The sequence below is a fragment of the Diadema antillarum genome, unplaced genomic scaffold (assembly GCF_040938485.1).
Source record: "Diadema antillarum isolate AM-2024a unplaced genomic scaffold, OU_Dant_1.0 scf00000188, whole genome shotgun sequence".
NCBI lineage: Eukaryota > Metazoa > Echinodermata > Echinoidea > Diadematoida > Diadematidae > Diadema > Diadema antillarum.
Window position 1 is genome coordinate 1,422,992 of NW_027271077.1, and position 15,642 is coordinate 1,438,633.

Below are 15,642 nucleotides of genomic sequence, written 5' to 3' on the forward strand. Positions count from 1 at the left end.
TGAATATTTTTTGCTTTACAGCATGCTTAACACAATCCAATCATGCATACTCTTGTAACATGCTACTGTCACATTTGGGTGAAATTGCAAATTTTTGACATAAGAATAGTTACCAGGAAGAGTGCTATCATTTCTCTCTTTTTGCACTTATTTAATGAGAAATAAATTCACACTTTATCATTACATCCCATTCATTTAATCCATGGCAATCCCAGTTCTAATTCCGATATACATTAAGGTCTTTGGGTGCTATTTAGGTGACCTTCAACAGTAATGGGCTAATATGTTATTACGGCCACTTTTTGACCTCACTCTTTAAATAATTAGTCATTGCATTGATGAATTTAGCAATTTGCACATATCAAAGTCACGGGTCGGATAGGTGCTAATTGCTCTCCTTTATTGCAGTATCTATTTTTATATCTCTGATGTGACATTTCTGATGAGAAAATTACAAATTTATCCTTGGACTCCTTTCTGCATGACAGGCGATGTAGGACTAGTAGGGTTATGCTGTCAGCTTCTGTACAATTTCCTTGTTGTATTATTAACACATCAAGTCGCAAGGGGGGGGGGGGATATTGCTGTAAAAATTATGATCTTGCAATTGATAAATTCGCACCTTGGAAGTTGACTGCTTATCTTAAACTGGTGAAAGATTGTACAGAACTGGTTAAAGGCTTAATATACCATTTGCAGAAGAAACAAAAACCCAACATTAGTGCTTTGAAATAGTCTAAAATGTGAGTTAGGGATAGAAACAACCACTGTAAAAATTTGAATCCATATAATTGATGTTAAGTATTGTTAAATACACAAAATGTGAACACTAGTTAAAATAAAAATGTTTCCAGACTAAATCGTGTACAGTTACGGTTTAATGAGAAAAATACTGATATCTCCTTATATTTTAGGCTTTATTGCAAAATGTTATACAGTAGGATGTTTTGTGATACACCAGACATATACTCATAAGCATCAAATGCGATATCTTGAACATTTTTAAATCACTGCTCCCAAAGGTAAACAGGCCCTTTAAATATCATAATATCTGCACAAATCGTAAAGATTTCAGCACAAAAAAAAGTTACAATTTGAGATAGAAACATGAACTTAAAGCTTCAAGAATGTGTTGCCGATTAAAGACTTGTGTGTAGAATTAGCAAATGAAGAGGCTTTGGAAAATTCTACCCCCCCCCCCAAAAAAAAAAAAAGAAAAAGAAAAAAAGAAGAAGAATATGAATGACAAAAGGGCTCAAACAAGAAATAATATTTTAGTCTACCATATGAAACACAAACATAACAGTAGCGAAAATCATAGTAAAGAGACACACCACTATACCACAGAAATATAGTTTGTACATGTGGCACCTGAATGGATTTTATGGAATACTCCATCTTATCTTGAGTCTCATCCATTGAAGGTGTGTTAATGGTTCCGTAGGGAATATCTTTCTCTCTTTTTTTTTCAAAGTTTACTTATTTTGTGGTGGATTTCTTCTTTACAGCTGCCCATAGCATCATTAAGGTTAAGAAGCACTTTTTGAAAGCTCAGCGAATTAGACATTCGTAACAGAAAAAAAACCCTCACAATGCAATGTGTAAATGGTAGGATGTAATATTCAAATAGTCATGTTTATTATGACAATTCATGCAAATAAACAGGTCAATATCTGATTTTGATATTTGATATTTGATGATTTTTAAGCTTTCTATATGTTTAGAAACTTTGACAGAAGAAGAATAGCAAGAGGAAAGATCTGCTAAATCTGGCAGAAATGGAACTCAGTTTGGTTGTCTGAATGGAACAATCAGATGATCATCCACATCCAAGTTTACCGACATTTTGAAGATGTTAGTGTGAGGCCTGCAGCTGTTGCAGCTGGTCATGATTTACGGCGCTTGTCACAGGAAGAAATCCACCAGCAAAACGGTGCGTCTGGTGGCGTGAGGATTCTCGTCTGAGGATGGCACCTGCGTTAATGAAAAATCTCGTGGACTTACCGCCACAAATCTGAACGGCAAAGTGTAATCCTTTCAACTCATTTTGATATTCCCATTTTCGCGTGGATACATGACTTCCATTTTATTTGCTAAGCATTCTCTGAGATGGAGACAATGTCTGCATCACTATTTACAATGCACTCGGTTTATTTGGAAAAGAGAATACGATACATGCATATATCAAGTGATATAAGATAGATACATTCTTATTCTTATATCTTTGTTGAATTTGCAATGGCCTATGTTAGCCTCTTAGAACTTGCACTTTCCTTTGAAAAAAGCAAGGGAAAAACATGCCATGAATAATAAAGAAGCCCTAGGAGAGTTTTTCATTACAAGAAGTCACATGACAATAATGTCAGGGGTAAGTTTCTTCTCCTTATCAGCATAATCTGACCCTAGGCACAAAATTTCAAATGCACTCAGCTCCAATTGTTAATGGGCAATCAACCAGAAGGGTGGGGGCAAACTGGTAAATGGAGGGGGGGGGGGGATATGGTGGAGCGAGCTGGCTCATATACTACCGGTAGGTTTCTGAATTGGCTTTCTATGAAAGGCTGATGTGTATACAGCTTACTTGAAATGTTTATGAATGGCTATAATGAGAAACAATGAAGCACTTACTACTCTCATTCTTTTTATAAACGAGTATTAAATGTGACATTATTGCGGGGGGGGGGGGGGGGTGGGGGGGTGGGAGGGCTATTGCCATATTAAAGGTCTGTGCAGTTTCACCTGGTCTAGTTTTTAGCTACATCATAATTATATCTTGGTATGCACACTGCAAAGCATCAGTTGTTGATAGGATGCATGTACTGTAAGATGGTTATACAATGTATTGTACTAGGTGTTACAAAAAAAATATTTCCCACCTTTGATCTTTAATAGTTCGAAAACTATGTATATTACAATGGTAACACAAATATATAAATAAGTGCCAAAGTACTGTAAAATGAGGAATGTTCGCGTGCATTTTAATTTCGCGAATTTCACGAGCACGAAGATTCACAAAATTAAAATGCACGCGAAAGTTCTTTTCTACACTATATGCATTGAATGGCAGTGGCAGTTCGCGAAAATTTCATGCCGCAAAAAAGGCCGTCGGCTTCAATTCGCGAAAAATTCATGCCGCGAATATATCATGTTTTACAGTATACTGTTACACACATAAACACACACACACACACACACACACACACTTGCACACACAACACAGTCAAACACACACACACATACATATATAAAGAGAGAGGGCAGAAAATACATACAGGTATATGTGCATATAATGTTAGTCAGTGTCACTGTAAATCGCATGTGATTATTACCTTCAAATCATTTCAGTTATCAACATTATATTATAAGATAACTGCTGGCAAGAATTTACTTTGCAACTCAAATCGGGCTAATTAAAGTGAATGAAATTACGTTGCATATGGTGCATGGGGATTGGCATGCAAATTAACAACCTGATGTATAACAGCAGTGATATCTACAAGTGCACAAATGTAAACCAGAAGTAAAGAGAAGAACATCAATGAAATCAAGTTAAGGACCTGGATCAAAGACTAGCACCAGAGCACATGGCCTGCAAAGGCAGGTGAAAAGCTCTGTTGGTCTATATTTACTGGACTAAGTGTGGCAAGAACCACAATCAGGGGATTAATTCAATTGCCAGATCAATAGTCAATGGGCCGGCAATTGTCTGGGGTCAAAATTTACAGATAACTGAAGATGAGAATCGACTTGCTCCTGGCTCCGAGGTAAAGTGTGCGCCACCGCAGGGCAAACAAACCGACGTTTTGAGCTTAATGCGTTTCAGCGATGGACGGACTGCCTTGGGGCTTTCATACGGTGCAGTGCTGTGGAACTGTTGAATCATTGCTTAAAACTCTCTTCCAATGAGATTTTAAAATCTCTTGAGACTTTGCAGTAAATCCATTAGAATCATGCAGGCAATTAGCTCATCTCTCTTTTGAAAGTTTGTGTGGTTTGAGTGCCGATTAGCACAGAAAAACCCATAGCACTGTACACACTGGCAAAAGTTCATTGCACAGAAAGGGTTAAAGTCATGTGATCACCAGCTTTGCATGCAATAAAATATGTACCAAAAAAAAATCCAAAGATTAATTTTGAAGTGTGATTGATGTTATCATAACTTCTACATTTTTTAAAAGTATAATAAAATATATTACTTCATTCATGATTAATTCAACCCATTCCTCCCGCAAATTCTCTGAGACCTGCCAATGCCCCCACACGTGATTCCTTTTGCAGGTTGACAGAGAACGGACAGGTTGGTAATCCACCTGTGCAAAAGCAGTCAAGCAGTACATGAATCCCCTTTCAACAGTCAACTACATGTGCCATCGAACAATCAAAAATATCGATCGGGTGCGAGGAATGAATAGAGCGTGCACTGATGGGCTCATAAATGCTTTTGTTCTACACAGAAGAGGTACCTGCATAGGGTCAGCGAACGCAGAAATCAGCAAATTTTCAGCTCAGCCATTTTCCTGGGCAGCATAACACAAATAGATATGAATTTAGGCCACAAATGCAGGCACTCTTGTCTACATTTCGGGAACCTGGTATACCAGGTTCCCATATATCAGTTGACCTGGTGTACCAGGTTCCCATAAGGAATGAGTTAAAAAAATCAATCATTCATTAGGGCTCCATTGAAACTACAACTTGTATGTTACAAATATTAACCTGTTGAGGATGAGCTGATTTGGCTACAACACACGTTTCCCCTAGACACTTGCCCGAGTATACTCAGGACTCGTCCTCAATAGGTTAACTACTGTAGAATGTTCGTAACTGAACCCCCCCCCCAAAAAAAAAAAAATAAATAAATAAATAAATAAATAAAAATAAATAAATAAATAAATAAAAAAATAGCAAAAATGTTAATTAAAATAATTATTTAAAAGTAATGACAAAAAATAAAGCACTACTGTTAACAAAATACAGCAGGATTAGAATGACAATAACTCTTATACATAGTTCCTGAAGAAATGTAAGTTTTCAAGTTCATTCCTTCTACTGCTCATCTCAAAAGTTAAAGTGCAAGCTGGACTATCTCAGTGTCATTATCGAAGTGAAAGCATGCATCGTTGAATTACTGCCGATCATGTTGCTCTGTTCTGCTCTGGTAGCTTTCCAAGAAACGGTTCAGTGGACTCTTGGGGCTTGGGGTACAGAATTTTAAGAAATAGCACGTGATGTACAAACACACAGAGTGGGGGATGGGACCTACAATGCCAAAGGGACATTTTTGTTTGATTCTAAAGCACCGTTTCCATACATACATTGAACTGGTTGAAAGGAAATCAGAACTTCACACAAAGTATACAGAGAGCCTGCAAACACAGTGGGTCAGGTTTTCAATAAATCTAAGTGCTTTTTTTTGTTGTCTACTCCAAGTTGTATCCCTTATTGGACGCTCCTGGCAAACAAAATCTGCAGCCGCCATTTTCCAATGTCCAGGTTGTTGCTGGACCTTTGACCGGCTCAATACAACTACCTATTAGGTGCACCTGAAATTAAGTATACATACACGTACATAAAGCACATTGATTTGAAAGTAGGAACACCTATTAAGTTAATAAAACCACAATTACTCTCTTAATTGAATTTCAGTATATTAATGCTCAATAAACTTTTCTCATCTACTTAAATTTTGTGCACAAAATCCTTTTTAGATCTAGCACCTGGAGGAAAAAGAAGGTAAGAATAAACGTAAGATGCATCTATAGGCCATTTACTCTAGTAAATCTCATCAGTTTTGAAAATACTCATCATATATACTAGTAGAAATACATTGATGTTCAAAACCAAGAGTAGAGAAATCAACAGAAAACTTGACATTTAACAGACACCAAAACAAAAATTGTGCACAGATTTAAACCTAAAGTGATGTTCTATTAGTATCCTTCAAAAATGAATTTTGCAATGATTTTCTCTCAACATTCAATGCCATGTTGGAGAGATTGGCAAGGCATAGATGACTTCAAAATAATTTTTGGATAATGTTTCGTCAGCCATTTTTCAATCCAATTGTTAACTTCTCTTATTGACTCATTGTTATAAGTTTAAATGCACATATCAGCAAAAAAAATTACTTTCATACTTGTATAATATTTGTAAGAAATACCTTCATGACTCAAACTTTATTTTTACTTCATGTTTGTGGAGGTAGTTTTTTTAAGTGCTTAATCACAGCAATCCTACGATGTCTGAGAATTCACATTTTCAGTGCTGGCCACTGGTCAGCCAAGTTTGTCTGAAAATGTCTCCTTATATCACCTAATGAGCTGGCGGGCTTCAAGCAGATGGTGACACCAGGTAAGGACTATTTTCGTAACGCCGCCACCCTGATTACGAATTGATGTAATCTGTGGCCCAGAATCGTGTTCGGGCTATGTGGGGCAGGGTTGGAGAGGTCTCTGGTTATATCATGGCGTTTTAAGGGTTAAGTAATTCAAATTTTATGGACTAGCCGGAGGGGGCATTCTTATTGGCAGCAACCCGAGTCCCAAATTGCCTTGCCTGTCACCTGTTCGTATGAATTCACCTGCCAAGTAAAGATGGCTTCCTTGAGCTCTCAGAGTGGAAAAAAAAGGGGACCTGATGGACCATCTGAGAAAGTGTTGTGCATCCACACAGGAAAATGGGATTAAAACACACACACACACACACACACACACAGACACCTCTAGATATGAAATATTCTGCAGTGATAGCTGTCATTAACTTGGGTCTTGTCTATAAGTGGGATGCAGTTCTGAATCAGTATTGGCTTCTTTTCCCCATGTAAAAAATAAGAACAGAACTAGAAAAGTACTCAGAGAGCACAGACCTCTGCCAAGCAGCTCATTTCTACCCTATACAATAGTCTTCCATTCATATCACCTGCATCATTAGACTCCTTGACCATCAAAACATAATAGCATTAGCATTTGGAATCCTATTGATATACATATATACTGAAATGGCCCTATTTATCTATGACTAAGAATCCTTCACCAAAAAAAAAAAAAAAAATCCTGAATCCAGACTGTGAACAAGATAATCAATTTTAATGTATATATGCTTATGATGGAATTCCTGATTCACTTTGGGTTATGTTTTGTTGAAAGAAATATGAGAATGAAATAAATGAAATGAAGATATCAATACAAAAATTTAATCATCAGTTTCTGGTGCCATTATCAACTTTTCCTCAAAATTTAATCCAAATCTGTTCATAACTCTTGGAGTTATTTTGCAGACAGACAAATAAGCAGACAGACAGACAGACAGACAGACAGACAAACCAACACCAGCCAAAATAGCCTCCTCTGCAGACTCTGAGGTATTAACATTGAATAACCTTTTGTCTGAGCCATTAAATGTACGGTAAATCTACTCCACCACTTTCAAAGCAGCAGTCATCATAGTCAACATTCTGCTGCTAAAATACTAAGCTGAAAAATGATTGATTATCATTTAATTTCAATTTTCTGCTTCTATGGGCAGAACAAAGCAATGGTAATCTCCTCGCTAAAGAAGCAGGGGAAAAAAAGTCATTCAAATGATGCAAACATTTAGGGCAATGTATATAGGGAGGAAAGCACATGAAAGGCTGCATGTTAATAATTCATATAACATATACCTCGCGACAAATGGGAACACCATAAGAATTGAATGGTTTATCACCTCACGCAAAAAGACAAATTGTGGTTCGATCAAGGCACACAAGTCAAATAAATCATCCGACATCTTTGGCATGGGCTGATGAGAGTCGTCTTGCAAATTAATGGAGCACATTCATGGATCCACATGTCCGTGTGATGTGCGTTAATGTCAGGGAACAAAATGATGATATCGCCTCCAGCCTAACAACATGGGAGAATTCAGTCACTTTGTGTTTGAAAACATCAACCCCCCTGCTGCAAAACAGAATGTGATGCACTTTGAGCCGAGTTAGAGCCAATAGATTACATGCTACACTGACTGAAATAACATTTGCTAGAAGTACATCTCCCTTAGCATTTCAGATTGCACAGAACACATTGGCTTAAAGGGATCGTAAAGTTTTGGTTGAGACCTAATTTCAGGTTTCTAAAAATTTTTTTGGTGAGATAATGAGAAACCTCTTATGAAATATGAAAGAGCATGTAATTCCATGTGGAATTCAACATCTATTTGATGAAAAATGGTTTTGAAATGGCTGAGATATCCAAAACAGAGCGATTCTAATAAGTGTGGGACCCACACTTTATCACGATCGCTTTGTTTTACTTTGTTTTTGGATGTTTCAGTCATTCCAAACCCGATTTTCATCAAATAAACTTTGAATTCCTCTTAAAATGGCATGCTCTGTACTATTTCATAAGTGTTTTCTTGGTATCTCGCAAAAAAGATAAAAGCCCAATTCTCATCTCCACCAATACTGTACCATCCCTTTAACCTTTATGTGCCCAGACACTTACATCAGCACTCAGTAATCCCCTCCAAACTTGACCTAGTTGTAAAGTTTTCAAGCCCATTTTCGTGTCGCAATGTGCCTCAGTCCCACAGGAAGGCCATGCTGTCATAGGGACATGGGTAAAGGAGGATAATCTCTATTTATTGATAATTCCCAACATCTGTGCTAATTGGCGAGGAAACCACTCCAGTGTGTATTGAAGAACAAAACACAGTAGAGGTTAAAGCCAGTCTACTAGCTACTTTCACGGCATAAGTCAATTAGTATGAATAATCAGTGCTGCTCAAACACACAAACTAAATTATAACAATTCCCTTGGCAAATTTTTCTTTTCACATGATCTTATGGACAGTGGAATAACAAAAGTTTAATAATGCAAATAGCAAAACGAGGGAGAAAATGATGAAAACATCGATGTGAGAAAACACACTTGTCAGATTCTGGAAGTTCTGCCTTTACAAGAAAACATTTAGATGCTGCTTTTCATGTAGAGACACTGAGTTTATGAAAAATGATCAACATGAAACCAACTTAGTGCTGTAAGAAAATGCCATATTGTGGCAGGGACATGATGTCTTTGTATTATGCTGACAAAAGGTGATTCCTGCCTAGGACTTCTCAGTAGTCATTTTTATGAGTGATCATCATTTCTTAATTACTTATTTCCCGGAGAATTGATTAGAACTAACTCACAAAAGGACAGACAGTCTTACATTTTCCTTTTTGTCACACGATGATAAATATAATTGATATCGGAATGTTGATTGGTATATTTAAAAAATTCCTACAGTGGGCTTAAAAGAAATACTGGCTGATTATTTTTTCTAAACCTTCCACGACACTTTTATTCATAATTGCTACTCAAATCCTCATTGTGGGAGAGCTAACAAATTCACAAGTTGTCATGCTCTTTGTCACTACAGTAACAACCTCGATACATGTACCTTAAAATCTAAACTGAAAACATACAAGTATGTGACCCTGCACCTCAAAACGAACATAAAGTCGCACACACTGATTTTGCGTGAGGACTGAAAATAAGTGAAATGGGTCAACCTAGCCGAACTTGACTTTTTCATATTTTCTGAAAGAGCGGATCTTCTTTTACACTATGCTAAAATTTGGTATCATAAAACGGACAGGAAAGTGTGTTTTTTAAAGCAGCTCATCTCGAACATTTTGGAAGAATAGTGTGATTAGGTGTGTCTATAGAATCCCTTTTTCATTTCTGAAAACCCTTGTCCACAATCTTCACTTTCAACTCTAATAACTTTTGAAAGGATATTGCTACTGCTTTGAAAGTTGGCAATAATTATGGACAGAATGTGTTAATAAGGCATGCCCAATTTCAGTTTAATCTGATAATCCCTTCATTGTTGTTACTCTGGTGGCTTACTTCCTGTTTATTGTCCCATTCATCGCACAGCCAGCACGGTTTGGTAAAGATTAAGCGCTTGAATAGACATTGTACTTCAGAGCCTCTTTTCTCAGTTCACACTTTTCCTGAGTTTGTGCTTTCTTTCCAATATTTAGATAGGTTAGGAAAGTCCATTTGATATGAGTTATACATCATTTTAAAGCTTAAAGTCTGTTCCTTTAGAATATGGTCTTAACTAAAAATTCATGTCTGGCGACTTTTTGTTTGTTTTGAGGTGCAGAGTCACATATGTTTTCCAGCAACTTTGTTAATGATGTTTGATAGATTGTGCAAGCCGGGCACCTTTCAATGTTCTACAGATAAATGGTGCTCTATAAGTGCTGTTCATTATCCTCCTCCTCCTCCTCCTCCTCCTCCTCATCATCATCATCATCATCACCATCACCATCACCACCATCATCACCACCACCACCACCACCACCATCATCATCATCATCATCATCACCATCATCATCATCTCTAAACAATGGTCAACACTCCATCAAAATCAATTGACGTTAATGTCATTTTGAAAAGAAAGAACTGGCATTGCTATATTTAAGTCTTAGGATGAGAGAGTGACAAATATCACAGTTGAGAAAATTGAAATATAGCCGCAATTCTAAAGGTGACCCCATGGAAGATATTCCATGAAGGGATATCCAATAAAATGAAGCACAGATAGTGTGTGCAATTTCAAAAACCTAGGAGCATCTAACACAATCTCCCTTTCATATCACTTCTTGCATACCAGATCTGGGTGTGTGCAATTTGTCAAATCTACGCAGGTTTACTTTATGTAGGAGGCAAAGAGCATGCTGGGTATATAGATGCAACAACATCAACAGCCCAGACACTACAAATCAAGCCACGTTTCCCCCATCAACAGCCCATAGACTGAACTATCGGTGACAGGGGGCTGAATTGAGCGGGTCATGAATGAAATAAGAAGCTGAATGACACTCAATAACTCTGCACAGTTGGTGGAGGAAAGGAAGTTCACGCCACGGGCAATTATGTAGATACAAAGCTATCGAGCCGTCTGCGTGAGATAGATTGATTTAATGGAAATCACTCGTGAGTTACATGGATCCAACAGTAACATTTTACTTTTAAATGGCCAGTTAAAGGACCTATAGGTCATAGGATAAACTTTGTCTGTTTTTTGTGCCTTAAAGGTAAGCAGCAAGCAGTGCTTAATAATCATCTCTAAATAACAACAAAGGAAAATGTTTCCTGAGGTGTACAGAATTTCTGGAGGACAATACTAGAAAGCCTAAGACACATTTACAAAATGCATTTTTTTCCTAAAGCACTGTGGCCTTCGCATATCACCAGGGCAACTGCAAGCTGTTAATAGTAGGTTCACACGCTGTTCCTAGACTTAAAGTTTAGGTCGAAAACTTGACTCTCGGTGATTAGCTTGTAGTTTAGCATCGTGTGGATGCACTCGAAAGTTAGCAATCTTAAGTTTAGTCGATGATTAGAACCATGAGACATCTTCGGGTTTACGCTCTCTCCACGAGCCACAGGGGGTCCCCACTTGTAGTTTCGTTCCATGTGGACACAATAATCAACGAGCTTGTGAGTTAGCGTGAACCTCGCTTCTCGTTCGCATTCGGGTCAACCTCCAGCTGTGCCATTATGTATGGGCATAAGGTCATCTAGCAAAGACTCTGCACTCGTAAGTTGTAACTTAAAGTTTAAGTGTGTGTGTGAACCCGCGTCATAAATTCATGAGTGGAGCTAATCATTGACAGTTAAGTTTTCGACTTAAACTCAAAGTTTGGCAACTGCGTGTGAACGTAACTAATCACTAGTTTATTGGCCTTCTTTTGTGATAACAATGATAACTAGAAATATCACTGAAGGTGATTAATACCCCCGCCCCGTGACGACAGTCTTACCCAAGGAAATTACAGCACTTGGTGAAAACATGCATTGAAGACAGTACATGACATGGCATAACACACACTGAGATAACTTATTTCAAAAACAGAATACATGCAATAACAGAGGTTAATGTGTATTGGTACTCGTCAAAAAGTTGTAATCTTACAAGTTCAATCCGCAAGATCTTTCCTTGATCTTCTGCCATTTAAATGCCGTTACCATGGCAACGCAGCTTCCGACACGTCCGAAAAATATGTCTTGCACATCTTCCCACCAAGACTATTGTGTGTGCCACATTTCATAAGCTTTTGTCAAAAACTGAGGAAGTAGTTCAATCCACAAGATCTTTCCTTGATCTTCCGCCATTAATATGCCGTTACCATGGCAACGCAGCTTCCGATACGTCCAAAAAATATGTCTTGCACATCTTCCCACCAAGACCAATGTATGTGCCACATTTCATGAGCTTCAGTCGAATACAGAGGAAGTAGTTCAATCCGCAAGATCTTTCCTTGATCTTCTGCCATTTATATGCTGTTACCATGGCAACGCAGCTTCCAACACGTCCGAAAAATATGTCTTCCACATCTTCCCACCAAGATCAAGGTGTGTGCCACATTTCATAAGCTTTGGTCAAAAAACTGAGGAAGTAGTTAAATCCGCAAGATCTTTCCTCGATCTTCTGCCATTAATATGCCGTTACCATGGCAACGTACTTTCGGGTACTGTCGAAAAATGTGTCTTGCACATCTACAACCAAAGGCACACATCTGTACCAAGTTTCATGGAAATTGGGCAAAAACTGAGGAAGTAGTTTGCAACACAAAATTTTCCATCATTTTGGCTCATAATATGTGAGCTGTTACCATGGCAACATACTTTTTGTCACTGTCAAGAAATGTGTCATGCTGACCTATATCCTAAGACAAACATTCAATATGAATTCCATGAGAATTGGAAGAACACTGATGAAGCAGTTTTGCCATGAAGCATTTTGCCCTATATTTTACCAATAACATGCCGTTACCATGGCAACGCACTTTTTGCCACTGCGGAAATATGTGTCTTGCACATTAACATATTTAGATGAACATCTGTACCTAATTTCATAAAAATTGATCAAAAACTGTGGGAGGAGTTCGCGACGCAAGATTTGTACCCATTTTTGCCCATAATATGCCGTTACCATGGCAACGTACTTTTGGGTACTGTCAAAAAATACGTCTTGCACATCTACAACCCAAGGCACACATCTGTGCCAAGTTTTATGGGAATCGGTTGAAAACTGAGGAAGTAGTTTGTGACGCAAGATTTGCAACAGACCGACCGCCCGACCGACCGCCCGACCGACCGCCCGACCGCCCTTCAAACTTCGTTTGGCGGGGGTATAATAATAAATTGTCAATTCAAAGCTTACAGCTACCAAAAAAAAAAATCAAATGAGGAGTGTGTACAAGAAGCAAATGACAAACTGTATGAAATAGACAAGATTTAGTACGGAAAACAGACAGTAATATCCCCTATGGAAGAACCAATGTTCACTTGTACGGTGTGTATTCCCTCAATATATGCATTGGCTTTGAAGCAAACTGACACAATTGTACCATCCATTAATTAAGCTTATCGTCTCTGTGTGACATCTCACTTTACACAGTGTGAGCTCACATGGTCTCGTGTGGAGAAAGGCAATCAGGTAACAGAATTACTGGGTACCTGTGTGCTTCAAAAACAATTCTGTGGAGACCAACCTCCACAAACAAAATTGTACATAAGGCTTTGGTGTGTGTATTCATCCAGTTAAAAATTGAGCTACTCAGTGCCACAATACGCTAGGAAAATTGAATTTTCTTGTTATACAAGCAATACCTTCTGACAAAGGCCTAGATTCCTTGCATTAGCATTAATCTCAAACCCTTCTTTTTTAAGCATACGTTTAGAAGACTCAAATGCAGAATGATCCTAAATGGGCAGTCTGCAATATCTTCCAATCATGGCATTCCATATACAGTGCAATTTAAAACAAGAGACCCGCGGGTCTAGCGCTCACCTGAGTATCGCAAGTTCACCTTTCACGCAGTCACTAATCTAAATTATTCACAGCTCTACCAAAATTTGACCAGGCATTCTCAAGTAGAAGATGAAAATGTACAATAAGGGCCCAATTTTTTTAAGATTCCTTAATTTGGGGGGATTGGGGCCCCCTGGGGCCCTCTGGGTGGGGCATGGTGCCCATTTTGATAAATTGAGATCCTGACCCCCTAGGGATGCTACCTGCCAAGTTTGACAAAAATCCATCATGAGGTTTTCAGGAAGAAGATGAAAATGTACAATTCAGGCCCCCATTTGGACCCTTCCAACCACCACCCCCCCCCCCCTACCCAAGAGGGGCACCCCTGGATCTCCTATGAACAAACTTGAAACTACAGTCATTAATGTACTCACTCATAGTATTATCTCAGCTCTATATATAACTTCTGATTCTAGAGAAGATTTATAAAGATTCCTTCATTTGGGGGATTTGGGACCCCTGGGGCCCCCTGGGTGGGGCATGGTGCCCATTTTAACAAATTGAGATCCTAACCCCCTAGGGATGCTACCTGCCAAGTTTGGTGAAAATAGGTCATGGGGTTCTCAAGAAGAAGATAAAAATGTACAATTTAGGCCCCATTAGGACCCCTCCTCACCCCCTCCCCTGGGTCCCAAGGGGGGCACCCCTAATTCTGCCATGAACAAACTTGAAACTACAGTCATCAATGTACTAACTCATAGTATTAACTTAGCTCTATCACTTCTGGTTCTAGAGAAGAAGATTTTTGCAGATATTCCTTAATTTTGGGGGGTTTGGGCCCCCTGGGGGCCCCCTGGGTGGGGCATGGTGCCCATTTTCACAAATTGATTTCCTAACCCCCTAGGGATGCTACCTACCAAGTTTGGTGAAAATGGGTCATGGGGTTCTCAAGAAGACGATGAAAATGTACAATTTAGGCCCCATTAGAACCCTTCCCCACCCCCCTCCCCTGGGTCCCAAGGGGGGCACCCCTGATTCTGCCATGAACAAACTTGAAACTACAGTCATCAATGTACTAACTTATAGTATTAACTTAGCTCTATCACTTCTGGTTCTAGAGAAGAAGATTTTTACAGATTCCTTAATTTTGGGGGGTTTGGGCCCCCCTGGGGGCCCCCTGGGTGGGGCATGGTGCCCATTTTAACAAATTGAGTTCCTAACCCCCTAGGGATGCTACCTGCCAAGTTTGATGAAAATCGGTCTTGGGGTTTTCAAGAAGAAGATGAAAATGTAAAAAGTTTACGCACGACGCACGACGGACGACGGACGACGGACGACGGACGACGGACGACGGACGACGCACGACGCACGACGCACGACGCACGACGGACGCCGGACGAAGGGCGATCGCAATAGCTCACTTGAGCCTTTGGCTCAGGTGAGCTAAAAAAGCAATCAATGAAAGTCAAAAAAGAAAAAGAACAAATAAAATCTGCAGAACCATATACAGTATTACAAACTCCATGACATGAACTGTAAGAGAAGAATCTCCATTTCTCATTACGTGCACTAAATATGCTCAATGTCCTACTAAAAAAAAAAAATAACTGAAAATCCATCGGCAGACTGGCAGTGAAAAACATCAATTAATTTTCCAATCAGATCATCCGTTTACCACCACACAGAAAATTATGACCAAACATGAGATGACGACCTGCAACTTCCAAGATGATGGGTTCCCGCCATTTAAAAATTCATTCCACTCTAAAAAATTCACAAGTGGCATTAATCATGTCCAGCAGAGCAAATTGTAACCATGGTTACCATGCAGAACATCAAAATTAGGAC

General features: G+C 38.8%; 2 protein-coding genes across 2 annotated transcripts in view; one reads left to right on the top strand and one right to left on the bottom strand.

Moving 5' to 3' along the window:
* LOC139723414 (pre-mRNA-processing factor 39-like) overlaps positions 1–15,642 on the top strand; it is a 444,659-nt gene that overhangs the window by 271,066 nt on the left and 157,951 nt on the right. The window lies entirely within an intron of this gene.
* The window catches only part of LOC139723409 (arginine-hydroxylase NDUFAF5, mitochondrial-like), a gene marked incomplete at its 5' end in the record, with an annotated part of 122,988 nt that overhangs the window by 18,101 nt on the left and 89,245 nt on the right, over positions 1–15,642 (bottom strand). The gene's annotated exons all lie outside the window — the stretch shown is intronic.